The sequence below is a fragment of the Anser anser genome (genome assembly GCF_964211835.1).
Source record: "Anser anser genome assembly, chromosome: Z".
Lineage (NCBI taxonomy): Eukaryota > Metazoa > Chordata > Aves > Anseriformes > Anatidae > Anser > Anser anser.
The window spans coordinates 10,866,418-10,884,788 of NC_139723.1; the positions used below are offsets into that span (position 1 = coordinate 10,866,418).

Below are 18,371 nucleotides of genomic sequence, written 5' to 3' on the forward strand. Positions count from 1 at the left end.
AGGGTAACAAAATACAGTTTCACACAGAGGTGGTTTTATTCCCCAGTGTTAAGAAGTGCCTCTTTCCCCCTCTTTCCCCCTTACTCTCACCTGCTCCACACCTCATGGTCCAGCACACATTTGAGTGCAATCACGAACACAGTTATGCTCTGGTTTTGCAGCTTTTCAGCTGCAGGAGGAAGCAAACTGGTTAGCTGGGACTTCCCTGCTGCCACAAACAGATGCACTGGAACACATCTAAGGCAACCAGTCCCAGCACCGATCTGCCCATCTCCCTGCTCCCTGGCACCGCCACACACCAGCTTCCTTCCCAAGCTGTCCAACCAATCCAGCTGGCAGAGGTGAAAGAAGAGTCTACGGGATGCTCTGACAGACACTTGAAGGGAGAAGAAACAAACAGCCCTTTCGCACCTCTCCATGAAGACCAAGCAATGGCATATCCATCTCCTCCTTTATTTGAAGAAGAGGCTTGTGCAAGGTGCTAGCGACTCTCAGGCTTCACATGGAGATCTCCAAGAAAATATCCAGACCCCACCCTCTCTCCTCCCACTTTCCTACTACAACGGTTGAGGAAACCAGTGCGTTTGGAGTATTCACACAGGTCACAGTGTAAGCATGAAACAGTGGGAATATCGATGAGCACAGGAACGAACAGAGGGCACCTAAGGCTGATAGTCTGAAGGGAAGAAAAATCAGGTGAGTCACATGTTTTGATTCAATTACAAGCCTTTTTTTTTTTTTTTTTTTAAACCAGATGAACGCTGTATTGAAAATTTCAACCCCAAATCATGGTGAGCTAATAGTAAACACCAGGCATTTAATAAGCACAAGAGAGTGCACTCTATGGAGAAAAAAATGCATTCATTTTCACCCCTCAGGGCCAAGACAGCAAGACTAAGCAAGTATTCTTAAAGCTCAATTCCTGTAGCTGAGACCACAATGTTACTTCTTAGAGTCTGGTGTGGTTAAAATCACATTCAGTTAAACTGTACGTAGTAAATTAGCTTATTTTATACTTAGTGGACACTTACAAGCATGTAAATTGGTATGCACTTGAAAACAATTTGAACCTACAAAGTGTATCACAGATGATGACTGGAAATAAGCAGAACAGATTCACAATTGCACGTGGTCAAATTATGATTAAACAGTCATCTAAACACTAAAAGCTGACAATTGCACATAAACATGCCTATCCTGCCTTCTGTTGTTTGCTGGCATCCCTTTAAAGACACTACGAAGAACACGGTGTCTTCTTTAATAGCCTTTCATTGTTGGTGCACCTCTAAAATGCTACTATTCTAATTTACTATGATTACTTCATCAGCCCTTTAAAAATGAAAAAATCCTTTCCAGCAAATTGGAACACTGCATATAGAGCGTTTTGCATTGCAGAGGAACTGGTTTCTACCATCTGTTATTTTTTGTCCAAGAGCCACCAATTTATGCATTCCTGTTTTGAAAAATCCCCAATATGATATCATAAAAAGATGCGGTCACCCCAATCACAATGTTGTAAAGCTATACTTACACAATCCATTGAAAAATAAAGTTTGCCATAGCAAACACTTCTAGACTTAGCTGATCTACTATTGCTGCTTGCAGTGATCTAAACTTTATGTTTTATAAATGCACAAAACTTCTCTATAGATATGTATACACAAGGACTCGCACTCTCACAAAAAGAAGCTTTTCTCCCAGTTTTGAGATCAACGTGCACTTAAATTATACCGAATTTTCTATCTTTCCTTAGTTTGTTCATGCTTTTCTCTTGCTGTGACTCAGCCATGACAACTGGCCTATCCAAAAACTATTGCACTACTCTCTTCAAATATATTTATATATGATAATACAAACAAAACAAAAACAGTCAAAGCAAAGCTAAGAAGTGACAAGTTAACAATATCCCTAGTGTTGGAGTGGGTTATATATTCTTCTGTGCTATGGAAGACAAATAGCAAAGATTGTAAAGATTGTAAACTATTTCCACACTTCTATCATTTACACTTGCTCCACTCGATTCCTTTGTTTTAGTTTAGTTGCTTCTTCTCTGAAAACAATCAGATATTCTTTGCATACATTTCCACCTTTTCTTCCAAAATGTTCCAGAAGACATGCTGGGGATGTTACAGAGGTACAAACGCTACATTTCTATTCCTTGTTTCCCTGCCTTGGGGCTCACGCCGTGCTGGAGGCTCCAGCTTTCACGCTGTGCTTCACACACCCTCTCTGCAGCAGCCCATACTGCTGCAAACCCCTGGTTATGGCTAAAGCAGTTCCAGTGTATATTGCCCACTGCCTGCTCTGCAGCTGCTCCCAGGCTGTTCCTTACAGCCTGTGAGATCAGTCCCAGCAGCACCTCAGCAATCACAGCACCCTGGCTTCTGCTGCTAGTACGAGCATCTCTTCTTTCTCTGTTTGCTCCTGCTGTAATCAAGTCTTTATCTCTCATCCTGTTTCACTACCTGCTTCCCTGGAAGAGCTGTCCTAATTGCACATAGCATGGTCTGCACCTTGCTAACCAGTATTTTCTGGTGTATCAATGGCTGATTGTACTGATCAATATCAGTACACATCACCTTTTAAGAACCTCCCTGGCCAATGCTTACTTCTACCACAACTGTAGGCTTTCCCCAGTGTCCAGATGCTAATTTTGCATGAGCCCTAGAAAGATCAGAGAGATGGTCGTAGAACGAGACCAAGGGCCTGGGTGCACTTGATGTTATGTCTTTTCATGCACAAATCTCTGCCAAAATACCCACTTTGACACTTACCAAGCACTGCCCCCACAAGCACCATGCTCAACACAGACACCATGTTGTACTGACACGCTGCACCCCTCCGACTATTATGTGCATTTATTTGTAAATCATATGCTTGGAGTACTGCAATGATACATGCACATTATGCAGAAAAGCAAATTAAAAAAGAACGAGGTAAAGATGAAATAAACACTCTTTTTTCTTTGAAGTTTTATGTACTAATGGTAGAAAATATTTTCTTCTACACCTCAGGAGACTGCCTTATGCATCCCTTGGGTTGCCTACACCCTGCTTTAGAGATCCCTGACAATCTTTTCTGACCCAAATACACTTTCATTTGGCATACTCTTTCTTCCAACATAACTTCCCAGCTTTTTGTATTCCTTTTACAGCTTGCACAAGTCAATGCACCTCCTCAGAACGATGATTTTTGGCTGCAGGGGACATATCTGACCCCGCTCTTGCAGCCACCCACCGAGAAGCTGCAGTGGAAGCTTGCACAGCATTTTCTCATGCAGAAATGGTACAGCAAAATAGTTCTTTTTTATTTAAGAAGTTATTCAGTGAACTTATTTTTTTATTTAAAAGACTTAATTTTGGGGCCAAGCCTGTTTACAGTCCTGGGATCAGAGTGATAGTTTCATTAACAACTTGGCCGTATTCCCTTTCATCCCTTCTCCTTCAACCTTCAATTTTACAGCAGCAAAGGGTGCTCCAAAATTCACTTTAAAGATTCCCAGTAACTCATTAACAGGAGCACTGAGGCTTGTGATGATCTGGGTAGAGGATGGGGTTGAACTAAGTCGAACCACAGGCCTCTGTCCAGCCTCACGCCCCCCAAACAACCCTTTTCAAAGAGATAATGCGTTATGTCACACAAGTGCTGCTTTTGACATTTTCACGTCAGCTTCACAGCCTGAGCAGTCAACACCCTTCTCTCTCAGGACTTGCAATGCCCAGACCAGTATTCAGACTGCTGTTTGAGCCTTTTCTGTAGCTGCTGTCCCAATGCATGTGTATATAGGTTGGGTGTTGCAGGAAGGTGTGCTTGGACCCTAATTTTCCATCCTAACTGCCTTTTCTCCTGTCAGGCAGCCTTTAGCGCCTCATTCTCTTCCTGCATTTCCTTCCTTAGAGTACATGCTTACAGGCTTTAGGGAACTGCACTGCACTTTTAATTATTTCACTGAAAAAAACATTCTTGAGTTTTATCCTCTCCCTATTTACACTCATATTTTTTTTTCTCTCTCTCTTTTTTTTTTTTTGGTGTCCTTTTTTTCTGGAACTTCCTTACTCTATCTCTTCACCACCAACTCCTGCACATCCGATCTCTTCACAGGAAGGTTTTGATTGTGATTTTTTCTTCCAGTTCTACAAGCTCTTGGTCGATATCCAAGATAGTCCTGCAAGAACCTGGATCTGAAAAGGGTCAGCACACCACTGTGTAACCCATGTCTGCAGGTGGGTCATCTTTTCCAGTGAAAACCAAGGAAGTGGACATTTAGGGAGCTCAGTGAGCAAGCTTCTAAATTCAAGGTTCAAAGGTCTTCTTGGAGCTGCCCGTGTGGCCAGGCAGAGTTGCACCATCCCAGATATAAATCTAGGCATCAATCAAGATATGGCCATTGCTCTGCTCACAAGCCACCATTACCTATCTGCTTATATCTTTATATGTTACCTGTCTGCTCGAGAAAGAAGCAACTACCACCATGTGAAGGCTGGCATCTTGGCCAACAGACCAGGCACTGACCCTCTGTTGTGGTTTAACCCGGCTGGCAGCTAAACACCACACAGTCGTTCGCTCACCCTCTCCCCTCCCTCTCTGGGGTGGGGGAGAGAAACGGGAAAGTGAAGCCGGTGAGTTGAGATAAAGACAGTTTATTAAGACAGGAATATAATAATAACAATAATAGTAATAATAGTGATAATGATAATAGTATTAATAATAATAATGTGTAAGAAAACAAGTGATGCACAATGCAATTGCTCATCACCCGCTGACCGATGCCCAGCCTATCCCCGAGCAGCCGGCGCCCCACCCCGGCCAGCCACCCCTATATATTGTTTAGCATGACGTCAGATGGTATGGAATACCCCTTTGGCCAGTTTGGGTCAGCTGTCCTGGGTCTGTCCGCTCCCAGCTCCTGCTGCACCCCCAGCCTGCTCGCTGGCAGGACAGAGCGAGAAGCTGAAAAGTCCTTGGCCTGGTGTAAGCACTGCTCAGCAACAATTAAAACATCAGCATGTTATCAGCGCTCTTCTCATCCTAATCCAAAACATAGCACCCTACCAGCTACTATGAGGGAAAATTAACTCTGTCCTAACTGGAACCAGGACACCCTCGTTCCTCCAAAACCTGAAAGCTGCTTTAGCCCACATACACTTCTCCACAGGAGCGTTGCAAAACCACACCCAAGCCCTGCAGATCGGGCACAGAAGAGGCCTGTGACACTTTCCTTTCATAGCTGGTCCCGACAGCTTATCATTTAAAAGCAGCCAAATGCAGATCAACTCCTTGCCCTCCACTGCCCGTGACAGGTGCATCCACAGGGAGACGATTCTGCTCCTCTTGCAGCCGGAGGCATTAATGACCTCTGCAGAGAGCACAGCTGCCATAAAAATGGTCAGGGATGAACTTTTGAAAGCACCACTGAGCTAACTGCTCAGTTAACTGAAGGCAGGGGTAAAGCTCCCATAAAGAACAGAGTTCATCAACAGCTAGGACTGTGTCTCAATGTCACTACAAATTCAGATTTCAGCATGCCAATTCCTGAATCAGAGCTGTGTGCCTCGATGCATTGTTCAGGTATTAAGGCTATTAAAGTTCATGGCTATAATTGAAAATTATTCAAAAGAGGTTCACTGTTTAACTCTATGTTTGCAAGCTGTGTGCTGAATTGAGTATTGTCTGACCTCTTGCAGATTCCAAAAAGCCAGGTAAAAGCCAGACTGTGCATGCAGTGAATTCAGCAGAATCAGAGTCACAGGCCCACCACCCCACCCCAATGAATTTACCACTGCTTGCCAGCACACAGCGCACTGATCTGGCATTATCAAGTGCGCAACCATGCTTCTCAGTGCTGACAAATAAGAACTGGACCCCGAGGATCCCTGTTTGTATGAAGCAGTTGAGATTTTTTACCTGTTCCTCCTAGTAAAACTGGAACGTCTCCAAACCCCACCTCCCTGCACATCCTGGCACAAAGGAAATAAATCAGCAGGAAATTGACACAGAGATGGATGACAGTGGGGAGGATGAGATCCACTGTAATGAGTTTGGTCCCGTGGAGCAAAGCTCACAATAATACTGATTGGCATAAAAGAGTCCCAAGATAAGCAATACAACGATTATCACAACAGGAGATATTTGCTCATAAGAGAATGACTGTGACGGCTAAATATAGCCGGCTTCCCTAAGCAGTGAGGAACATATGATACTGCTATTTGAGTACCTCAAAAGTATAAATTACTTTAGAGCTCTGCTCTCTTGAGAGTTACTTGCAAAAGGATCTTTTCATTTCAGGACTCGTTTGCAAAGACGTATTTGAGGCCCAAGATGCAAAACAGCGATGAGCCTCCTCACAAAAGCAAGGAAGTATTTAGTGTGCTGCTGATGATGACAGGTAGCAGGACAGAATTCAAGCCAGGGAAATTGTGTGAAGTATCTGGTTTAATATATCATGGATTTCTACCACGTAAAGCTTTAGAAAGACTTCAGCACACTTGCAACCACTGCATCTAGACAACCAGACTAAACTTACAGCACTAAGGCAATGGCTGCTTATATGTACAAGCTAATACCTTTTGCCATCTTTAACTTGAGTGATGTGGTGTGTAGAGGGACATCTCTTCAACTCTCAGGGTACATACCCATAAACAGCTGAAAAGCAACCATGTTCTCATCAATCTTAGTCAGCTGAAGGGGCTGTAAGAAATATCATCTTACCTAACCCAAAGGTAAAGGGCCTACCCTGCCCCAAACACTCCACCTAATATGTTATAGCATTGCAGATTTTTGGAAAGGTGGCTAGATAGATATATGGTGGTTAAGAATCCAGAGTTAATGCAGATGATGATAAAAAATTTAAGAGGGTTTGTAGGCCTCCTGCTTCAGGATTTTAGCCTGTTTCTTGTAACTGGAGATCAGGATGAGAGCCAGTGGCAGAAAAACTGAAAAAGGGACACAAAGATGATCCCACATTCGCCTATTAAGGATTCTTTCACCTTTCTTGAGCATCTCCTGCTGGCAACTGTTCAACAAGGGACACCAGACGAACAAACCTTTCTGCATAATGTTTTCACCATGGCAGTATCCACATAAACTTCAAGACAAAATGAACAGATTCACTGTCCAAATCTAACACTTGAGACTGCTTTTGCAAATGGTCCTCTCCCTATCAGTTGTGGACATAGTAGGACTTAGAGAAACCCAGAAAAACTTTTGAGATGTTGGAAAAAGGAGTTCCATAACTTCTGCATCTGTTGCGTGACAGTCTGTCCACTGCCAGTGGCTGCCTGAGACTTCAGGTGTGGGGGATTTCGTATTTACTTTTTATCAAGTCATTACTGTCAGAGGACTGAATTCATCCCTCTGTTAAATTGGCATGCTCTATATCAGCAGCCAAACTTTTGTAAGAGATAGAAAAAGGCTACTGGATTTATATTTCTCTCTGTTCAGGACTCTTCATGGAGGAAGTTCCTACTCTGTACAGTCTAAAAACCAATAGTTTAGGGAAAACATTTGCTTATATATAGCTGCCTTAGATGACCTCCTAAGAGCCCCTAGACAATTTTAGCTGAGCATTCTCACGTGAGGATACCATTAAAAAACCAGCACAAATGATATCAGAAAGCTGTCTTCCTTTGAACAAAGCCTCAGCCTCTAACTTTGCATTCTGAACCTGCCAGACACCAAAGGTATGCACAACTTCACTCTTAGACCGTGTCTAAACTGTCCTTCATGGTACCATCCGTACTGTCACAGCAAGGAAAGTGAATTTTTACTGATACAAACATGCCAGAATAGTTACACAGCATATTCAGCTGTGTACATTGCCATGTCTGTGTTTCTGCCAGCACACTTGAATTTGCACATGGGCCATAGAAATGAACTATAACCAACAGAAGTCTGGATTTTTCCGCATACCTTTTGTAGCTTGAATTAATCTAGCAGATTGTTGCCAGTCAAGGTAATCCGCCAAAATAATTCACTACCACTAACCCAAATCAAATTAAGGGCACTCAGGGCAGTGCAGGAAACAACTGCACATTTTTACTGAAGACAGAAATGAGTCTTGTAGCCAAACCACAAGTGAACTCCAGGTTAACACACTGACTAATGGATTTAACAAAGTTATTCTGAGTGCCTGGATTGGTTTGACCCTTGTGACATTGATTTCATCTGTGCAGGCATCAAGGTCAAGCAGAGACTTGTCAGCAGAGAACATTTACGAAAAGCTAGAGATTTGCAACAGAACTTTTAAGATTTGCATGAAGAAAGTATGAATGGAAGCAAGTTGGGTGTGGAGGAGGCAGGCAGGCAGGGAAAGCACCAGAAGAAATAACAGAACAAGGGTTGAAAAGAAAGGTATGCATTAACTGCCACAGAGCACTGCAAGCATGATTTCATTCAAATAGAAAAGGTAAGCTGCTGAGAAGGTGAAGAACCTATCTGGAGCCACAAAATACCCAGAAAAGGGAACACAAGAACTGTGAAATTCAATAACTTTGCCTAAGATTTACAAGAAGGTTTAAAAGGGTGAAACAAAAATATTGAGGTGAAAAACCTTAAACTGAGACCCACTCCAAAAAATTACAGAAGAAAAGCAGGTTCAAAACCCATTCACCATTGCCAGTCAAGCAGAGCCCTAGAAACGCAATGGGACTCAGCAGCCAGTGTCCCAGCCGGGCTCCGTGCCTGGCTGACACGGACCCACGCTGCTTAACGCATCCATCAACATGACACAAACTTGTGTTAGCCATCATGGAGAAAGGGCTCTCCTATTAAATGGGATGAAAACACACACAGTTCTAATAAACACTGCTGATTCTTGTACAAGTTATAACATGCACGTAATGCACCTACAGAATTTTTCAATAAATCCGCGAGATTTGAGGGATTCAGTGAATACAGGACTATAAACATAACAGGCAGCTTGAAGAATAAATTCAGTGAGGTAGAATTACAGAACTGAAGGGAGAAGCGTAGCCTTATAAATCTGATATTGCCATCACCAGTGACAGGCCACGGGCTTTGTATGAACAGTGCAAAGGCCTCAAGCCCTGTCTGTTGTCTTGGCTGGCCTGTGGTTTTGATTTAGATCATGTAGCTGTTGCAGCAGTTGTCTGACAACCACGTAACTGTTCCCCTGATCCACTTCAGCTCAGCTTTGTGCACTTGTGTGATGAAATGCTTATTGCTACAGTACTTTTTATATATTTCTGCAACTAAGAGTCACACTATATAACTATCTGTGAACCTGGGATACAACCACTGCACACAGTATCAATCTAAAATTGTATTGGTGGTGCCAGGGCTGTGAACAATGCACTAATAATCAAGTATTGGCCACAAAAGCAATACTGGGGGAAAAAAAAGAAAAACAAAAAAAGTTTACCAGAATTACAAGGGAACAACGAGGAAACACCCCACAGACTGAAATACGATGTAATGTGAAATTGTGGACCAATAAAGAAAGGATAAGTATTTGCCTATGCCTGGACAAATATGAAAGTAACCCCAAGTAAACCCAAGACAAATAAGAAAGAAAACCCCACCATCAACATCAGTGTCCTCTTTTCATCAGAGACCTGAGATGTGGGTGGCTTACCATCATTCTCTCTTCTTGTTGATGAAGACCAATGCCATTGACCAAAGGACTCAAGGGCAGCATTGGATGGGCCAGTATAACACAGGGGAAGGGACTGGTACTGGGATGTGTATACACAACAGTTCAACAGTTTTACCTCTGTTATTAAATGGAATTACTTTAAAAAACAAACAAACAAAAAAACAAGTAACTTGGCCTGCTAGTACAATTTCAGCCACAGCAGTAACAGTTTGGTGCATGGTGATTAAACTGTTAAGACACTGATTAGAAAATAAATGATTGTCTCTGCATAGAAGTTACATTCCTTTGGCCTACTTAAACCACAGATTAACAAAAGAAAGCATCCCATTATTTGATGAATTAAAAAAGGAAAATCCTAACTGCCTGATACAGTTATTTCTTTTAAACTTTTTTTCTGAGTTACTAGTCACAGAGTATTTCATTAAGTGGCGCTAGGGTTTGGTGCTATCCAGTGCTCTGTATTTTTTCCCAAGATACTTTAACATTTTCTCACCTCAGTAGTTTCCATCTTCAATTTCTACTCTCCAATACATTTTCCACACCAATTTCTGTATTATTTGTTGATTTTTGTTTGTAAGTCATGAAGCCTAACCATTATCCAGAAATCAAACTATTTGAGAACAATTTTGAAATGGGATAAAGCAAACTGGTAAGAAATGACAAATTACAAACAAGAACTCTAAAATCAGATACTCACAATTTACTATTCTTACTTGAAAATCTTTTTTTTTTCTTTTTTCTTTTTACTATAATAACCTTTTATTTTTCTTCTGTTTTTGGAGCTTTTGGAAGCTCTGTTTAACATCACTCTTTCACAAATGACATTTTTTTTTTTAATATATTTTTTTTGCTTAGACACATCAGAAGACGGGCTCAGGATATCAGCTGGCTAGAAGAGGCTGCCTAGCTGATTTAAAACCACTGGAGTGAAACGTGATTATTTTGTTTATCTCCATACAAATCAAATTCCACCATTCTTTCATCCACATATACCAAAAATGCATCTCACTAACAAAGCCTACTGTCCTCTAGTTAGGATGATAATCAGGAAGGTCTAACTGGTGTGTGTGTGTTTGTGGGGGTGCAAAATGTCAGTCCAACCTGCCAGTACAATATTGCAGCAGAACGAAAGATGGAAAATAAGTTTAATTATCTGGATAATATTATAAAATTATCCTTTGTTCACACACAGACCCACAAATCTAAGGTGTGAAGGCAAATTTATTTTGTTAAAATCAGTACAATTTTTATGTACCTGTTGCCTTTATTTCACCTTCAGGTTAGATAAACTTAATACAGTTTTTAAAGTCCTATTTTCTAAGCCAAAAGAAACTAAAGACGCATAGAAGTAAGCGTGTCACCATCATAACCTCCATTGCTCTATAAGAAAGGGACTTCTCAGGCTGACGGCACTGACCTCTGTTCCCTGAGATAACGAGCTATAGGGTGCGGGGTCAAACAGTTAATTGCCTCCTACACCAGCAGAGTTAAAAAAAGGTGACACAAACTGTTTGTCAACCTCAAACTTTCACCAGCTACATTTTCTTGGCATTTTTTTTTTTTTTTTGTCTTTTTAGGTGTGAGCACAGGATATGTGCAAGCGTAGGCTTACACACTGTAGGCTGTGAAACATCCTCCCAGGGGCCACGAGAAACCTTGCCTAACATTAGACGGGGTAAAACTGTAGAGAACATATGCAACAGTGCCACAACAGCCAAAATTTAGCTCTGCAAAAGCATTAGTTTCAAAAACATAACTTTTCAACAGAAAGCTATTTGGGCTTTTAAAACCCTTTTAACTATACTGAGTTGAGGGACAGTATTTTGCATATATGTTTGCCAGAGAAAATAGAGGAAAGAGTTGGAAGGAACACAAGCCCCTGGAAGTATTTGTCTTCAAGGTAGAGCAGTCACCTTCAATTTTCAGCTTGAACATTTTGTAAGTTTACTATGGATAAAAGCTTTTTTTTTTTTTTTTTTTTTTTAATTAGCAAAAAAAGACTGAACAAGCTCTAACTTTCAAAATGCCAGATTAAACAAATAAGCACAGTTTTCCTCTCCCTTCCCTGTTTTCACACATCCCTCCTGAGAGTTTATGCATTTTATTAGTGGATCAACAGTGTTTTCTGAGTGTGTCAAGCAGCAATTTTTTCACATTTCCCTTTGTTTCTTTTGTTTTAAATATTCATGACTTTGTATATTCTAAATGATAGGTATAAGCTTAGGAATCCTTTAGTTGGCTGGTGAACATGCCTTCTGCCTAACTTTAGCGTGAAGATTTTACCATTCTTACTCACTTCAGTTCTAAGAAGCAGAGGGAGGGCTGTAAAAACCATAACCAAAACAAACACAAATAAGCCTTAGCATAACTTTTTAGAAAGGAAAGGCAAGTTGTTCTGCAAACGCTGGTTTGACTAATGGAGGTGTTCTCCTAGGTGATATTTGCAAGCCTACTGCAGTGCCCCAGAAGTCGGTGAAAAGGACTGAATGCTGAGCTGCTGAGCATCACGGCAAACGAAACAAGTCACTTCTCCCCATGTATGCTGTATTTCCCCATGCTACTCTCTAATGAGTGAGATGGAGGTTTTGTACCTCTGGGACCAGATTTTAATTCTCTGCTTGTTCTACTCCTGTTACAGTTCTCCTCTGGGAATTTGATGGGTAAATCCAGCAAGAGAAATGTTTTAACAAAAACAAACCCAAAACACAGAAAAAAAAATCCACTTTCCATACATCCTGGTCTTCCTAAATACTGTTTGCATTGCATCTTATATTTATTCCTATTAATGTGAATCCTGTCTCACTTGGAAATATATATCCTGTCTTCTGGTTTTTCCTCCCTGCTTTCCTTCTCCTGTCCCTCCCTTCTCTCTTTCCTTCTTTCGTTCAGACTGAACAAGCAAGGCACCAGCCTGCCCCACCACAGGGATATCCAGCATCAGGACAGTTCATAGATTTTGCCTGTAGAGAAAGAAAGAGTAAAAGCCCAGCTCCCTTTGCCCATCCATGCTCTCTCACAAAGGCATGACCTCAGATGACTGCTCACCCTGCCTCACAGAAATGTTTCTTGAGCATGATGATGAACCAGATCAGACCTTCTCCAGCACAATACATGGAAGTGATTTCTCCACTCAGAAAATGACATAACCTTCCTTCCCAGGCTACCTTCCAATGTCCTGCCAGCTTCGTTCTCTGTTGTGAGCTACCATGTTGCTGCAAATATCTATTTACCAGAAAACCCACCACTTAATTCAGCATGTCTTCACTGAAGCTATCACATATGCTGCAATCTTTAGCAATTTACTATCAGAGCCTCTGGAGCTGGGGAAGAGTGAAAGATGAGGTCTTTAATCATAATTTTTGCTTTCTATATGTTTTGTAGTCCTTACAGCTGGACAGAAAGAGACACATCCCTCAAATATACGTGTTCAAACGTGAGTAAAAGGAGGTGTTTTTTGGAAGCAGCTGGGAATAAAGTTGTTTCCCTCGTTTTTACAACCCTGCAGTCAGTAACATTCTGATTTCAGATTTTTGAATTGTGGAGACTGACACTTGTTATGCTCATATTTTGGAGAATGCTCTCAGTCTTTGGAAACCAGGAACCTTTTAAAAGCAGTTGCAGCCCATTCATGATGATGAACCGTCAGGAACTATATTTTGGATAGTGTATCTATCCTAGGATACAGGTTTAGTTTCTGTCTCAAATGGAACAACAGATTATACCTAATTCTACCCTAGTTACACTAAAAACAAATTACCATCAGAGTCAGTAACAGCCAAGCTTTATGCCCTTTTCCAACTTAGAGGTGTGTAGAAAGATAAAAACCATCTAAATGCATTCGTCATATGAATAACCATTGTGATAAATATACCCCCCCATTTATTTTTTTAACATCATGTGTTTTTCTGTTGCCATAAAGTCAGAAAAACTGTCACAAGGATATATTTGCAGTGGTTGTGATGTAACTCATTTCGCTCTTTAAGGAGCACATATTCCCACCGCATTGCAGGTGATAATAACCATTTCAACATCTACAAAGATCCTTACCTCCAGCAATAGGGAACTGAAAACACTTAAAGACTCAGTCTTGGGGGTTCATGCACGTGCTGAAAATTTTCCAGGTAGTCAGAAAAAAACATGGACTTTCCAGTAAGCAAATACAGCCCTAAGCTTAGTATTTTAAAAGCTAAGATGTGTGAACCTTTAAAGCTAGTAAAACACATGATTCTTGACTTCAGAAGTTCATTTAGCCACAAGTTAATTTAGCCAATGTGGCATAAAACAAATGGTGGGTCATGTGATGTGAAAAGACAGACACTGACACAATGTCAGTGCAAGAGCTGCAAGAGCTCAGCATCATTTCATCTCTGATACTCAACATGAAATTCAGTCTCTTTCCAAGTGAAGAAGGAACCTCCTCTGCTGGCCCTTCAGCCAGAGCAGACCTGTAATCGAAGAATAACCTGAAAAATAGAGCTCTGTAATATAGAAAACTGCCAAACTTTCAAGATAATGAAATTAGAACCTACAAGTCTTTCACTTTCTCAGGTTTTCCTTGTAATTATCATTAACAAGTTCCAAGAAGAATTATTTACAGACAGAAAGGTTGGACTCTTTAGGCTCGATGGCTTGCATCCTATCTGATTTGGTCTAAAACAGGTATAACATCTTTGATGAATTACTGACAATGGATTGTTTTAGCAGGAATAATGGGTAAAACTTGAAACACCTTAAGCTAACTGAGAAAAATGTTTTGATGTTAGCAGTATTTGCTCAGTCCCAGGAGTGACTGAAAGGGCAAAAGCAACAAGAAACAGGAGAATATTAAAACATGTTTTACAGCAGATTTGAGAAAATCAGTACAGAGGCTTACTTGTCCTATGAACTGTCTAACGTCACATACTACTAAGCAATGGAAATGAGATTAAAAAAAATGCTGATAGACTCTAGCGCCTTCAGTTTTGCATGTAAAAACTGCTGCATACATACAAGCTCCTATATGCTTCTTTGGATAACTGAAATGGTCTTTACTTTTGCTCCATTTTCCCTCATGTCCCCAAACACAACTTCTGAACTGAGAAGTACTTAAAAACACAACAAAGTCCTTATTATAAAAAGACTTTTTGTTCAAGCGTTTGTCATTACAGTCAAGAATTAAAGAACAGTAATCCAAGATTCTGTTGGAGTGTGACTTCTAAATGGTGTTCATTTGCTTGCCATCAGCAATGGCATTCTTTCTACTAGCTTCTTTTCATTACCGTGTAATCATTTCTTCAAACTTCGTGCCCTCAGTATTATTTCTGCATCTACCATATTCAGACTGAGCAACATTATTTGCCTGAAGAAGGCAGAAAAGCAGTGAGGTAGTAAAAAAAGCAGACTGCATCCCAGAAACATCCTCAGCCCTACCTGTTTCAAACAATCAGGCAAAGTCTCACCCTCTTGGAAAATAAAAAACTTGCTCCCAATTTATATTTTCACTTTTATTCATCAGATTGTTCATTGAAGCCAAAAACACAACTTCGTCTTTCTGTGTGAACTGTAGCACCATTGTAGCCTCTGTTCTATAGATGTCATTCAGACCTGCACCACATCACTATGATGCCAGCCAGCTGACACCTGCAGTTACTCTGTGTTTACACCAATGCGCTGAAGGGACAGGATGTGATGTTTCATGAGCTATTGCACCTGTAATGCCATAAATGGTACAAAAAGATTACATACTACCTAGGATAAAGCAGGCCTTTATACACCCTGTGGCATATTAATGAAAGCAACGTGGACTTCTCTGTAGCTGCCACCCCAACTTTTACAGCATACTCTGAGAGTCTAATAAAAGTAGTTTCAAGTATCACTAACTTTCCCTTGCTTTTTTTTCTCGGGAATGTGCTAAACACTGCCTGCTGCATTGCTGATTTCTGACACTCATGAGGACAGCGAAGGCACCAGCTGACTTCAGACTTCAGACTGTCTTCAAACAGCAAAGGATTTCCACATGTGGGAGACGTTCCTACATCTGTATGAAGATGACCTCTTCACACAAGACACAAAAACTCATTTAAAACAGAGGCTTCATCACCCTGAAGGTTTTCAGAATGAAATCCAGCATGGAGTTAATGGATAATGTAAATGTTCAATAAGATTAGCTCTAACCCATATGTTTCAAGCATTTAGCTTGCAATAAACTGAAAAATACTTCTGAAAGTCAGCATTACAACTTTATTTTCAGCATTTGACATAATTTTCTGCATTAAATTTAGAAGAGGAAGGAGAAAAACAACCCATAAAATTTTCTTTTTGAAATTGAAAAAATCCCCTGAAACAATGACCCAAAGCAGAAATAATGCACCTCCCTAGGAGGGTCAAACTGCAGAACAGCTCAGCCTCAGCATTTGGTTAGAAACATGCAAGGACCACGACGAAGAAGAAGCCACTTTGCAATTAAAAAGCAAGTGAACAAAAAAGTGCCAGATTAGATGAAGTATCTCATATTAAGTATTTTTCCCTAATTTTACAGGTTTATAGGCTCTAGAGAAACACATCAAATCACAACAGTACCAACTACGAGTCTTAATTTTTGAATAACAGCCCCAAGTAGGACACCTCTAAAGACCTTACAATATTCTAATCTTCATTTTAGCAAAGAGGACACCAGAAGGCTGTCAGGACACCCCTGCGAAAGGTCACATACAGCAGCACTGAGCTGCATGGTGAGTAGGAACCTTGCCTGCTACATCCTAGTCGAGTACCCTACTGCTACACTAGCAGGAAAATCAGACCAGAAAAAATGTCAGAAGCCTGTTTCTAGATGTATTCACCTTTTTTGGTTCTGCTGATATAGCTGAAAGTGCAGTACATGGTTCTGTAAATAAAGATGTGGAGAATTCAGAAAGTGCGAGATGAAGGAGGGAGAGAACAAGTGGATCATTCTTCTAAGGCCTAGAAAACTGATCTAGAAGATTTGAGAAACAGGGCAGTATTGGTGAGCTAACAGCTGTGGGACAGCCAGCTAGACTGAACAGACTGAGCTGTGTAACAGAAACATTAGGATTAGTATAAATGGCATAAAAGTGTAAATGTGTGAGTCTGAAAGGGCAGAAATAAACAAAAGAAGACACAAATCCCCAGAGCAAGACAGGGGAAGGCACACTTTTGCCGAGTCCAGAAGGTTGTGCCCTGAAACAACCACAACATCGACTACCTCCATCCCCATATCAGGAAGGTGGCAAGAGATCCGAAGAACACTGCCTCTGCCATTACTCCAGTAACTGAAGAATTTCCTTCCAACAGTCTACCACAGAAGCAGAAAAGTATTCCAGACAAACAGGGGAAAACATACAATGGGCAGCAACCCTGCTTGACATAATGAAACCAAAGGAAGCAAGACCCTGATCACAGAATCACAGAATCACAGAATCGTCTAGGTTGGAAGAGACCTCCAAGATCACCGAGTCCAACCTCAGCCCTAACACTAACAAGTCCTACACTAAACCATATCACTAAGGGCTACATCTAAACGTCTCTTAAAGACCTCCAGGAATGGTGACTCAACCACTTCCCTGGGCAGCCCATTCCAATGCCTAACAACCCTTTCAGTAAAGAAGTTCTTCCTAATATCCAACCTAAACCTCCCCTGGCGCAACTTTAGCCCATTCCCCCTCGTCCTGTCACCAGGCATGTGGGAGAATAGACCAACCCCCACCTCTCTACAGCCTCCTTTAAGGTACCTGTAGAGAGCGATGAGGTCTCCCCTGAGCCTCCTCTTCTCCAGGCTAAACAACCCCAGCTCCCTCAGCCACTCCTCATAAGACTTGTTCTCCAGACCCCTCAGCAGCTTCGTCACCCTTCTCTGGACTCTCTCGAGCACCTCCATGTCCTTCTTGAAGTGAGGGGCCCAAAACTGAACACAGTACTCGAGGTGCGGCCTCACCAGAGCCGAGTACAGGGGGACAATCACTTCCCTAGACCTGCACAGCACAATCCTATGGTACCCACAGCCTCCTAAATGTTACTACAGACCTGACAGGTTGCTGTCCCCAACCCAGAAGGATCCCAGGGCACAGCGAGACTCTGACATTTGGAGCAGGTTTTCATTGAACATACCTAACTTTTTCACCTGAAATTTGAAAGCCTGCTTTTTTTTTTTTTTTTTTTTTTTTTTCCTGGTATGAAAAGAAATTACACTCTGGGTAATTTCTACCTAACAGTTCTGAGAAAAATACCATCCACTTGCCAACATTCTATTTAATCTTTTCCACCTTTATTGTGGATTCTTTCTTTCAGTCACAGCTGTCTAGTAAAGCAAAAGAGACAACAATGGAAAATATACAATAAATACAGTGACTGGGAAAAAACAACAACTGAAAATCCATTGAATGTCATTCAATATTTGTTCTTATTTCAGGTGAAATTATGAATCTTTCAAACAAGAGACAAGTTGAGATTTTTGGTATTCATTCCTGTAACAGTGAATATGAGACGTACCATTCCACCCTATTTGTTCCTACCATCGATTTTGCTTCTGACAGCTGTAATTAAGTAGATATCAGCAAATAAACATTTGTACAGATTTCATTACAGTAGTGGAGACATAAGATTCTTCGTCCTAATGATTCACTCATCAGCTTAAGTTACCATCTGTAAATTCCAAGAATCAACTTCAGATGTAGTTGTTAGGCAACCAAGTGACAAATACTATCCCAGTTCTTTGAAATTGCTGCCTTCATTTGTAAGCTGCATAGCTACTGTCCTCCCTTCC

At 41.1% G+C, this 18,371-nt stretch overlaps 1 protein-coding gene and 1 long non-coding RNA gene across 8 annotated transcripts in view; one reads left to right on the plus strand and one right to left on the minus strand.

Annotated features, from left to right (window-relative positions):
* Positions 1-18,371, minus strand: part of PLPPR1 (phospholipid phosphatase related 1) — a 135,977-nt gene that overhangs the window by 82,920 nt on the left and 34,686 nt on the right. The gene's annotated exons all lie outside the window — the stretch shown is intronic.
* Positions 543-17,391, plus strand: LOC310890082. Its single transcript, XR_014577007.1, has 3 exons — positions 543-696; positions 4,132-4,223; positions 12,048-17,391. It is a non-coding gene; the product is annotated as an uncharacterized lncRNA (long non-coding RNA).